The sequence below is a fragment of the Mastigoproctus giganteus genome, chromosome 7 (assembly GCF_048544385.1).
Source record: "Mastigoproctus giganteus isolate SK-2022 chromosome 7, ASM4854438v1, whole genome shotgun sequence".
Taxonomy (NCBI): Eukaryota; Metazoa; Arthropoda; class Arachnida; order Uropygi; family Thelyphonidae; genus Mastigoproctus; species Mastigoproctus giganteus.
The window spans coordinates 223023604-223035717 of NC_143581.1; the positions used below are offsets into that span (position 1 = coordinate 223023604).

Below are 12114 nucleotides of genomic sequence, written 5' to 3' on the forward strand. Positions count from 1 at the left end.
TTGGGGTTGATATTCTCTACTTATTGTGTTATATAATTATATTAGGGATGCAAATCTTGATATAGGGAGTTTAAATAACCTGTAGTACTTGAGGATTTTTTTTTTAAATAAATAGGGCAAAGAAAAAGTCAAGATCACTATGGCATTGACCTCTTGCTTTGTAATACTGCTACCTAGAGTTGCCATCATTTTGAGCTACAAATAAACATCCCTATCAGATGACAGTATCCCTTATGTCTCTAAGGATGCCATAAAAATATTCAAACGGTTGTAAAGGTGGCACCTGATCATAAATAAAAGTCGGGGAACTGCTGTTTATTTATTTTTTCAATAACCAGGCAATGCACAATAAAATACAGCGACTTCAGTGATTAATGCAATTATTAAAACTATTTTTCCATCTCAAACTTTCATTTGCAAAAGATGTCTATATTACACCTAATGGATATAAATCCTATTATTTAATTTAATTAAGTAAATACCGTGTTGGTAAAACCACATTTGGCGCCCTGGGACTTTATATACACACACATTCCTTTGGCACGTGCAGCTTACAAAATAAGTTATAATAAAACGAAGTCCCATGATGAACTGAACCTCAAAAAAGAAATTCTTGGGCTTTCTCCTGATCCATCTATAGTCGTTGTTAGGCTTAACTTCGCGTGGGTGTGTAAATATTAGTACAGATATAGTTTCCGATCTACCTATCTCAAGAGACTTATCGGGAAAGCTGATTGCTCTTTGTGAAGAAGGGCATACTCTCTGCCTATTAGAGAATGGCAGGGTTTGGTGTAATCCACACCAAACATGATTGCTGTTTAATTTGGCCGGAACAAATTAAGTGAGATACTGAGTTTGTTGTCTCGCGGGATTTACATACAATAAAGCATTCGAAACACCCCCCTTCCTTCTCGATTATTTCCGCCATGAGAGCAGACCGCACCCCCTTATATACGTACGGTAGGCAGCGGCCACGTTACTGAACTAAACATTATGATTGATGAGTGTGCTAAAGCTGCAGAACAGGACTTTGTATTTCGGAAAATGGACTAACACTCTTAATCGGCCTACACTCACTGGAGCTGTAGTGTCGATAAAAATCTCATAATCACCACTTTCCTAGGTCACACCCGCCGCCTTGCCAGTTACGAACGCACTTATGGGGGCTATAAGCACACCAGTAGTGGAAGGGGGAAAAAAGCGGAAAAGTTATTGGCCCTTTAAGAAGCATTTACGGACATTGAGAGGATGCATTATTAAGAGAAACCTTTCATCAGCTTTGTTTGTTTTGGAGAGAGAGAAAAAAAATAAATAAAAGTTGAACGATTCTTTTTTAAGCAGGTTATCACTGGTGGCTGAGAGATTAAGTTCTCTATTATTCTATTTCCGGTTTGTTAAAGCAAAATTTTTTGTGCCATTTCATAAAACACATCCGCTTTGATGCTTTTCTCATCTCGTTAGTGTTCATTGGATCGTCACTTGAGAAGTCTTTAAGTGGAGGTGAGGATAAGAAAGATAAATTGTGTTCCTTCCGCATTGCAATACTTACTCGAATTACGAAACCTAAATAGAAGGAAATGCTAAGGTGTAGTACGTTGACTGAAGTAGGAGGATGAAATTCGGCTACTTTTATAATGAAAAGGTGAAATTTGTTGAATCTGTGGGTTAGCGCGCCCTCTATACAGAAATTGTCATAATTAGAACGTTCCTCGTAATATTTGTCCACGAAATTGCCAATATCAGAATAGCCCTGGGAAAAAAAAAAAAAAAAGTCAAGCTGAGACTTTTTACTTAATGCTCGCGCGTTATAAATTAAATACAAACAGAGAATGTTCGCGACCAAACTATCTCCCATGGGATATTGAGTGGCAGACGACAGCAAACATGTGTCTTATGTAAACAGCGAGATAATCACCTATATAATGAAACAACTTACTTTCCATCATTGGCCCTATCCTCTTGGACACAAAGACACGTGCAAAAGACAAAGGGAGTTCTCTTCAGTGGGAATATTTTTCTTTGCAAAGTTTCTAAGGAAGGTTGTCAGTAAATGAGATGATCTATGGGCTACTTGAGGGCCAGTCGCTACACAAACATCATAGTGTGTGAATCACAAGCGTTGTCGACAGTTCTGTCACCGCTTGTCAGAAACCAAACCTCTTTTCTGGATAACCCATCTCCGAGACTGTCTAACTTCATCAATCACCATGGAAACGAGACTATGTCACATCCACTTCGCAAGTTTTGTAGAAAAACCATAGCAAGGGAGAAATTTCTGTAAAGTATAATAGCGCCCTCTTTCCTTTTATATCCTTCAGCAGCCACCAACATTCCCTCTTCTTTCTTTTTCCTGTCATTAATAGACACGAAGTTCATTTCTCTCCCCCCTCAAAAATGAAGATAGTTTATAAAAGTATTTTAAAAGTTAACGTGAGAGTGAGAAAGGCGTGTAGCTGGATAAGTATAGAGTTCCTCAATTATTGTTATAAGAAATAGGCCTACGCATTTTAAATGAAGTTCTCAAACTCTGAGCACCTTGTCACATTAAGTATGTGATTAATTGCTGCTTGACTTTAAAAGCAGAACAAATCGATAATCGGTAGATTATTTAGTTACGAATGAAAGCAGGTTGAGCCCTAGTTTTAGTCTACTGAAAATGATTATTTTCGTCAGTGTTTTTTTTTTTTTTTTTTATATAAGGTAAATCGCGCCATTAAAAGTTTTAATTTCTTTCAATATCTTTATCCCTGTTTATAGGCGCGTTAGCATATATGCATAATGCACCTATTGTCTTTACCATTACTGTCCGTCCGCCCGCATGTAACATCTCGTCCCCAGTGGACAGTTTTTCATGATATTTTATATTTGAGCCTCTTTAAAAGGCTTTTGGAGCCATTCCAAACTTCATTAAAATTGGTGCAATACAAGTCCAGAATTTTTTTTTTGTTTTTTCGTCCTCATGTAATAATAACGCAGATGGATGGATTTTCATGAAATTTTATATTTGGACCGCATGTTAAGATTTGTAGAGCCATTTAAAATTACATTAAAATTCAGACCAATAGAAATCTGACTATTATTTCTTTGTTTTCGCATGTAATAACTAGACTCTCAGTGGATGAACTATTATGAAATTTTATATTTTGCTGTGTTTGAACGATTTCTGCATTTACATATGGCTCTTTTTGATAGATTTGTCGAACAGCCTCAAATTTCGTTTAAAATCACGCCAACAGAAATCCGGCAATTACTATTTATTTTATTTTTTTATACATATTACATGGACTATCCATATATCGGATGTTGTGCCTGAAAAGGATATTAAGTTTGCTGCCGTGCGCCAATGTTGTTGAAATGAATGGGCAATATGTGGCGAAAAAACGAAATTTCCTCGGTTCGTGCATAAAAGTAGTTGCTCTCGGCTCTTTTTTGTTATAAATCCTGAATTATTACTATTTGCTGAAGCACCTGAAATGTGTACATAAACTTTTTAAAGTTTTTCTACAGAAAAGTTTTGTTGTAAAGATAAATGAACGATCAGATTTTGTATTTTGACTGATTGAATTTCACAAGTTCTGAAAAAAATATATCCAGCTTATCGTCCATTCAATCAGGATTCATTTACAAAAATGAAAAGGAGGCTTATGAGATAATCGACGTTTATTCCTCCCCCCCCCACCAAACTAATCTGTAGTATTTAAAATAAATAAATTTTGTATTTATACTCCGGGACGACCAAACGGTCAGAGGAGTTCACAAGATAGACAGAATACAAGAAACAGCACCGTATTCAGTAGTCACGGGCTTGAACCCCGGTCACTCAAGGCACGTGTACTTATGCACCCGCGCGCCTGACCACTAGGCTACGGCGGCCTTTCTTTACTCTCAATTCAAAGCAAAATGTAATAAATTACTAGAGGAATCCATTATCTAAAGACGAATTTCGAAAATTTATCCAAATCAATAAATTTAAAAGATCAAAAATTGATCTAAAAACCAGTCGTTAGTTCAAGTTTACCTATCGCTATGACATAATTGTCATGTTAACATGAGCCGAATTTTGGTTAGCCTAACGTTACTTGGACACTAACAGAAATCGCAACTTCAAATTACCTTTAGTATTAAAATGGAAAACAATCCAAGGAAGCGGACTTGTTCTGCATTTCCCAAGAAGTGGGGGGGTGTTAATTTTCAAATAAATAAATTTTCTGTTTATACTCCGAGACGACTACACGGTCAGAGGAGTTCACAAGATAGAATACAAGAAACAGCACCGTATTTGCCAGCCACGGGCTTAAACTCCGGTCACTCAAGGCTCGTGTACTATACACCCTCGCGCCTGAAGTGCCTATCCATTTTCCCCTTCGGCTACTTTCAGGCAATTATTTCAAGTGATCCACAAGACCCTGCCCGAAGGTAAACTTCATAGCCTACTGCTATGATGTCCTCTGCTTCTTTCGTCATTCCCAATGAAAACACTCTTCCCTTATTCATTTTACAACCCTGAGGGCCTTTTACACTTCAATCATTCTTTTAAGTTGCTAAGCTCTGCAGGCCATTCTTTCCGCACCTTCTCCAGAAGTTCTGCATCTTTCTTTTGATACGGTTCTATACTTGGTTACAATATTTCAAATGTGATCTCTATGATCAGGGATCGCACCATAATTATGATGTAATATATAATATACCATAATTATCATGTAATATCATACATTTAAAAAAATAATAATCACACTTATTATTAATGATAATTGACAATGTGTTTAATCGACTTATTATTATTTATTTGGTTTGCATGTCATTTCCAATTTCATTTTTTGATTGTTTTAGAAACAACACATTCTTAGAGGATAATGATCGGCAATTATGAAACGATACTTTTCACAATAAGCACAGAGGCGGGCCCCTAAGATCTTCTGAATCCCCTTTTGTTCTGCATCTAAAGAAAGTGCTTTAAAAGATAAATTTCTCGTTACATTAGGGCCAGAGCCCTGCATAGTTTATGGCAATAATACTGTAAACTTTTATACATAACAACACATTCAAAATTATATGTGAAATTGCAGTTTGTTTGGCAAATGTACTAAATTCGATATACCGTACAGATCAACATTAAATTCATCAAGTAAATCAAGATCAAAATTGGATTAATTCCTTACTTGTGGATTTACCCAGTTCTGCAAGTATACACATTTATTAAATCTGTTTATAAGCCAGCCAAGAACAATTTTATAAATAAATTTTATTGCAGTTTACATGGTTTGAGAATCAAATAACACTTTAGGCCAACATCTGATACTAAAAAGTTATTTTGCTGTGAATTCCTTACATAAATAGCAGCTAGAAGAATTTAAATTCATGCAAGTTTCATGTTAAATTTATATTCTGTGATAAATGAAATATGGCCACGTTCTAATTAAGTGTTGGGCCTTTCCTTAGAAGGATAACACAGCTTGAACGCACCACTGAATGGATATTACGAGATTTCCAAACACGACTGACATATTGGTAGATATAATAAATAAATAAATTTTATGTTTATACTCCGGGACGACCAAACGGTCAGAGGAGTTCACAAGACAGACAGAATACAAGAAACAGCACCGTATATGTTAGCCATGCAACCTCCAGAACGTGCTATAATGGCCTACTGTGGATCCATACGCAGCATAGCCCATTCACTGTATGGATCTACGGCCAGCTATGGAGATCTGAAATTTTTCGAATGTTCTTCAAGCCATTCCACCTAGTTAGGTGGAATGGTGTATTATCCTGTTGAAGCATGTTATAGCTTTGTGGAACAAACAGTGATGAGTGTACTTGATGCACAGTAATGTTATGATAGTGCACAACTGTCAGACGCTGTTGTACTTAGGACTCAAAGACTTCAAGCAATACATTTACAGACCATGTATGTTGGGTACAGTGCCACGTTTCAACCATGGTGCAAACGGACATATGATTTGCCAGACCTACACATCCCGCTTTCCAGTCGCTGACTACCGGAAAGTGGTGCGACTCCGATGTTTCTGGCACCATGTCAGTGTAATTATCGGTAATGTCTACTATCGTGAGCTGCTCGGCGTTGTGTTCGGAGGTAAGTATTGCTACTATAACTAGCCTATTAGCACGCACTCAACTGGAACATTCCCCCACTGCTTTCCGCTATATGTTGTTTTTGTACGAAAGCGAGGCGTTAGTACTTTCTGCTTGTAAACGACGTTTATTCAATCGGTCAGTTTTCCGTTTTGTTGCATGAAAAATCGAGGAAACTGCAGTATGAATTTTTTTTTTTTTTTTTTTTTATTATATATAAAACTCATAAGAATTCTTCCCATTTTAATGGGAATCGATCAGTGGGATTATCGAACGATATCCAGCGGCCCCCGTAGCCGAGTGGGCAGGAGCGGGAGTGCAGTAGCACACGCTCTTTGAGTAGACCGGGGTTCAAGCCCCTGACTGCTGAATACGGTCGATCTGCCAACCCGCACTGGACCAGCGTGGCAGATTATGGTCCATTTTCCCTCAGCATGAATTGTTGAGGAGGCTTCCATCCTGCAGTGGGTTGATAATGGCTGCACTTTACTTTTTTTTTTTTATCCTGTTTACATTTCTCAGAAAACTATATCTGTTCGTATTGTAACTCCCAGATTCCTTTCCTCCTCTACTGTTTTTAATCCAACTCCACCAAGTGTATAAGTTATTTTGGGGTTACTATTACCTAAGTGTACGACCTTACATTTCGCTATATTAAAGCACAGCTGCCACTTTATGAACATTCTTAAAGATGTTCAAGTCATCCAGAAAGAACACTGCTTGGCACTGATCATTATGACTCTCCCAATCTTTACGTCGTCTGCAAAATTTAACATCGTGCCCTTTATGGATGTAGTTTATGAAAATCGGAAACAACTGTTGTCCAAGAACCGATTTCTTGGGAAAACCCCACTTCTGATGTTAAACCAATTTGAACAATATCCATTAATCGCAACCTTCTACCATACAGCCACCTTGCAATCAAACCTAGTATCTTTCCACTAATCCCAACATATTCCATCTTATACAGTAACCTCTCGTGAGGGACTGAGTCAAATGCCTTGCTAAAATCCAAATAAACTATGTCGAAATTGTTCCCTACTGGATGTAGGGAACAATTTATAGGCTCATGAGTAACTCTGTCAAAATAGCTTACTAGCTTATTTCAACATGATTTGATTTCAACAACAACAACAAAAAAAAAAAAAAAAAACCACATTATGTATCCTTCGGAATGCCATTTATATCTAAATGTCTCCGGATTGCATTCTTAATCATTGCCTATAAGATTTTTCCTACCACTGAAGACAGTCTACAGATACCGACTTCACTCTTATGTACTGTCGATACGTTAGCACTTCTCCAATCTAAAGGAATCTCTCCCGAGTCCAATGATACTCTCACGATTAAAACCAATAGTTCAATACACTCTCTAGCCGTCTCCCTCAAAATTACTGGGTCTATATGTCACCAACTCCAAGGAGCTTTACTTTAGGCTCGAAAGTTTTTCTAATAAAAATTTTGGGGAGAGGTCATATTTCAATGTCCCTCGACTATATATATTATTGTTATTATTTTTATTAGCTTACTGAGTCTAAATAGGAGAAGCTTATTCTAATAATAATAATAATAATAATAAATTATCTGTTTATAGTCCGGGACAACCAAACGGTTAGAGGAGTTCACAAGATAGACCGAATACAAGAAACAGCACAGTATTCAGCAGTCACTGGCTTGAAAACCCCGGTCACTCATGGCACGTGTACTTATGCACCCGCGCGCCTGACCACTAGGCTACGGCCGCCTACTCTGATGTTGAAAGTAGGAGAAAAACGCAAACTTTTAATGATCATAACGATTGATATGCATTATTTTCTGTGTTCAGAACAACAAGGGACCGACAGTGAGGATCCTTGAGGAACTTCTGCCTAAGGTTCTTTGAATTATGCCCGATACGAACGTGCACCAATAGCTACCAATCTAATGAAGTAGGGGAGGTAGAATCCATAAACTGTTTACTTCATAGTCTCAGGAACAGAATCAAAACTGAAGCTTTCGCGTAAAGCCAAATAATGACTCCGTTGTTTTGTTAGCGCTCATATTAGAAAATAATTTCAGAGAAAATTGATGAGAAAGTAATGGGTTAGCCTTAAATTTGAGCCATGAGTCGAAGTTTCTCTTCCTGAAACCAGTCAGCTTTCTTCTTTCATAACCCATCAACAGTAATCCACGTCATGTTTTGAGACTAGCATACCTTAATATTTGTACGCGAGTAAGTGGAACCATATCCTCAAAATTAATAGAGGTGTGTGTGTGTGTGTGTGTGTGTGTGTGCGCGCGCGCGCGCGCACACCCCACTTCCACCTCATGATTCATAAAATGTTATTTACCTAGTGTGATCACGTTTATAAGAAACAAACTGAGTACAACATGCTCATTCCAGTAGTCCAATTTTGGACTGTCTGATAAAGGTGCTTTATGGTGATATACCTGAAATGCACGCGTCACAAGAATCTAGGAATATTTACATGAAAATGTTGAAAACGCGAAATAAAATGTCGAAAATCTGAGATAAAGGATATGCATAAAACATTTTCTAGACTCAGGAGTACATTTGTATGAAACACATTTGTGATGAAGCAGAACTTTAAGCTATGAAGAATTTGCTGAATCTAGGAAACAAAATATAACTTAAAGGGTGGGGGGGGGGAATGTACATCTGTGCTCAGCCAGTTCTCCTAAGAGGAATGAACTGTAGAATTTCTTAAATGACATGTCCAGTATCTGAAATGAAAACTGGGCAATAGCCTTCATTTACTGTGTGCTCTTAGATCAAACATCCTGTGAAAATATGGAGTGCACACAAGGTAATTAAAGTAAATGTGATTGAAAATCTCCAAGGAAAGTTCGTCAAATATATGGTTAACAAAATGGATCGATTATTATAAACTAGACTATGAAATGCACAATCATCAAGAAACGACAACAGTTTTTAATGCCTACATTTTTTGGTGCGGTGGTTTGGCATTCGCGAGTTTGCTGTCATTGAAAAGCAAGATACGAAAATTTATTATTCAAGCAAAAATATTCATTATGTGATCGCTGCGTATCCAAGACCATTCGCTGATGTCGATTGAAGTTTACTCTCCAGAGACCCTCACAGCAGCTGTGATTTCACCTTTCAATTCTTCAACAGTATGTGGATTATTCCCCCAGACATTGCCCGTTGCAACAATCGTTTAACAGAATTCCTTGGGTTACGAATAGTCTCTTCCTGTGCACGTGCAATATTTTCAAGCGTCCTCAGAGGCCGTTTTCTGCTAACAACACACTCCTTGTCTGTAGCAGAATCAAACTGTACATACTTTTTACTAACCTCGAAATTGTTGATCTTTCTCTACATTATCTGCTACCAAATATCACTTTAAACCCGCAATGCATTTTAACAAAATTGCCAGGTTGATAAAAATCTTTTCACACGCAAAAAAAAAAAAAAAAAAAAGCTGAGTAGTGTCTCCATCTTGTTTGCAGAATTCCAGCCGATAAAAAAAAATCGTCTCTTACGCGTCCTATTTTCAAAACTATTTTTGTATTACTGTCTATTTTAAAACAGTGTCTACTGTTAGTTGACACAGAAATAGTTCTGGAAAAATTAATAATTCGTACATAGAGAACATTATTTGAAATGACTTTCGAAAACGTAAATCTATGTACTTACTTCCCAGAACCCACCATGAAAAACATAGATCAACATGTTCGCTCTTGAAAGGGGGCTATGCCACCGCCACTTTAAGAATAATCTTAATGTGGCGGTGCCTGTACAGACTGCAGGCAGGTAACCATAATAGATGCCACTCCAAGTGGCAACAGTTATGGCACATACAAGTCCCACCAAACAGGCTGTATCTACACTACACTTATAAAATCCATACACTTAAATCTCTGGCCTTTGCAGTGAACTATTACGCCCACAATGAAAGCAACGCGGAGATGGGGAAACCCTGGTGCCGTCAGACACGAATACACTTTACACTTACAGGCTGTATCATATTAAGCTTGTAATTGCACTCTGTAGGTTAGTCAGAGCAAGAACTTTTATACCCTTTCGATAGATTCTCATTGTGATACATTCTATAAATACCCTTTTTGACACAGTGACCAAGTTCCATAGATTTCTGAAATCTTTTTTTTTTCCTACTATTTTTATGATCTGGTTTTTTTACATTATAGGCTCTGTCGCTGATGGCGCCAATAAAACTCATAAAAAACTCATTAAAGGGTTAATGACGACACAGACCCACCAATGCCAGCACAATGTTTGTTTGTTTGTTATTTGGTTTTTAGGAGCATTAGCAACTAAGGCCATATTGCTCCGGGAATATGCGGTGGTCATTCCCTGACCTTTCCGCATCCTCCGTATTTGGTGGTGACGGGCGCCAGCACAATGCATCAAAACCTGTCGGCATTCAAAATTGTCTTTTCTTGAAAACCCCGTATATTTATTTATTACCAATCTTTCTTCAAAATAGGCTAGAAACTAAGGTAGTCCTATTCCCATCAAGATCAAATTAGCCAGATGTTTTGAAGGTCAGCAGACAAGTTCTCTGCGATTGGAAAATTTCAGATGGTCAAAGTGACACTGTTGGATGATATCTCAAATGCCCAATGATTGAGCAGACCAAAAGTTTGAACTGTTTTCTTACTCTACATCGACAGGGCTGGGTATTAACATGCATTAAAATTTGAGAAGATAGGGAAACAGAATCAGCAGTTAAAAAAAAAAAAAAAAAATTATTACATATATTTCTGGACTACGAATTTCTACTGTACGATTGGAGCAAGTTTTTCATTTTCTTGGGCAAAACAAAACTAGTATTGATATATATATATATATATATAAAACAATACTAGTTTTGTATTGTATTTATATTGTATTTGTACTTTTTATTGTATTTTTGTACTCTATATTGTACTTTTTGGCAAAACAATACTAGTTTTGTTAAAAAATTTTCCCAATAAAATGCAAAAACTTGTTCCAATCGTACAGTAGAAATTTCAATCTGAACTATCAGTAAGTTATCGACGTAAGGTAAGAGTATCATTAGGTTGGGATTCAAACGTGATTCATTATTAGAATCCATCCAGTAGATCAGCGTTTCTCAAACTGTGTTCCGTGAGATGTGAACAAGTGGTCCGCGAAAAAGAGTAATTGATAATTTAAAAAAATAAATAAATTTTTGCATATTTGTGCGGACACCACTTTTGTATCATTATAATTTTTAACATTTTTTTTTTTCGGTTATTAATATGCTGGCATAGACTAATAATCAAATAGACCGCGGAACACTTTATTTTGGCGGGCTTTACATTGCGGTAATGACATCTACTAAAAAGTAGTGATCTAATATGCCATTCATGTGCGATTTAGCCTGGAGTACACGGGTTGAAGGAGAGAGGGAAGCGAACCGATATCATAACTAAACTCGCTTCCTTGTTTAAATTTTTGATAATTATCAGTATTTCGAAATATTATTATTAAAATAAATGACCATGGATTTGTGGTTGAAAAAAGGAACTTTAAAACGAGAAGCAAGTACTTCCAGTATTTAAACTGCGGTCGATTAAAAGGAACACAATATTGTCACACTTCAAAGTGAGGATGAACAATCGCAGCCTTTTGTTCCCCAAAAATTCGAAGTGAAAAAAACAGGAACCAATTAATTAAAGACCAAAACGTTGATGACAGTTATTTGAATTTCGGTTTTACATGTGTTGGAAATAAAGATGCTCCTGATGCATAGTGCGTCGTATGTAATAAAATATTACAAACAGTTCTTTGGCTCCCGCTAAACTTGTTTCGTAAGTGTTCCGTGACTAAAAAACAGTTTGGGAAACGCTGCAGTAGATTATACTCTTGGTCGTCGTTGGTTGTTTTGTAAGCTATGGCATTTGAACGCGCTAATGTTGCTCAAAGGTTTAAAAGTCGTCATTCAAATAGGCTACTCTTTATAGTTTGAATAGAAGATTGATCAGGCAGACATGCAGCCATTAGCCCACAGTCGGTCTTCTTAACTGCCC

At 37.0% G+C, this 12114-nt stretch overlaps 1 protein-coding gene across 3 annotated transcripts in view; it reads right to left on the reverse strand.

The window, feature by feature from the left end:
• Positions 1–12114, reverse strand: part of LOC150083720 (netrin receptor UNC5C-like) — a 324657-nt gene that overhangs the window by 140772 nt on the left and 171771 nt on the right. The gene's annotated exons all lie outside the window — the stretch shown is intronic.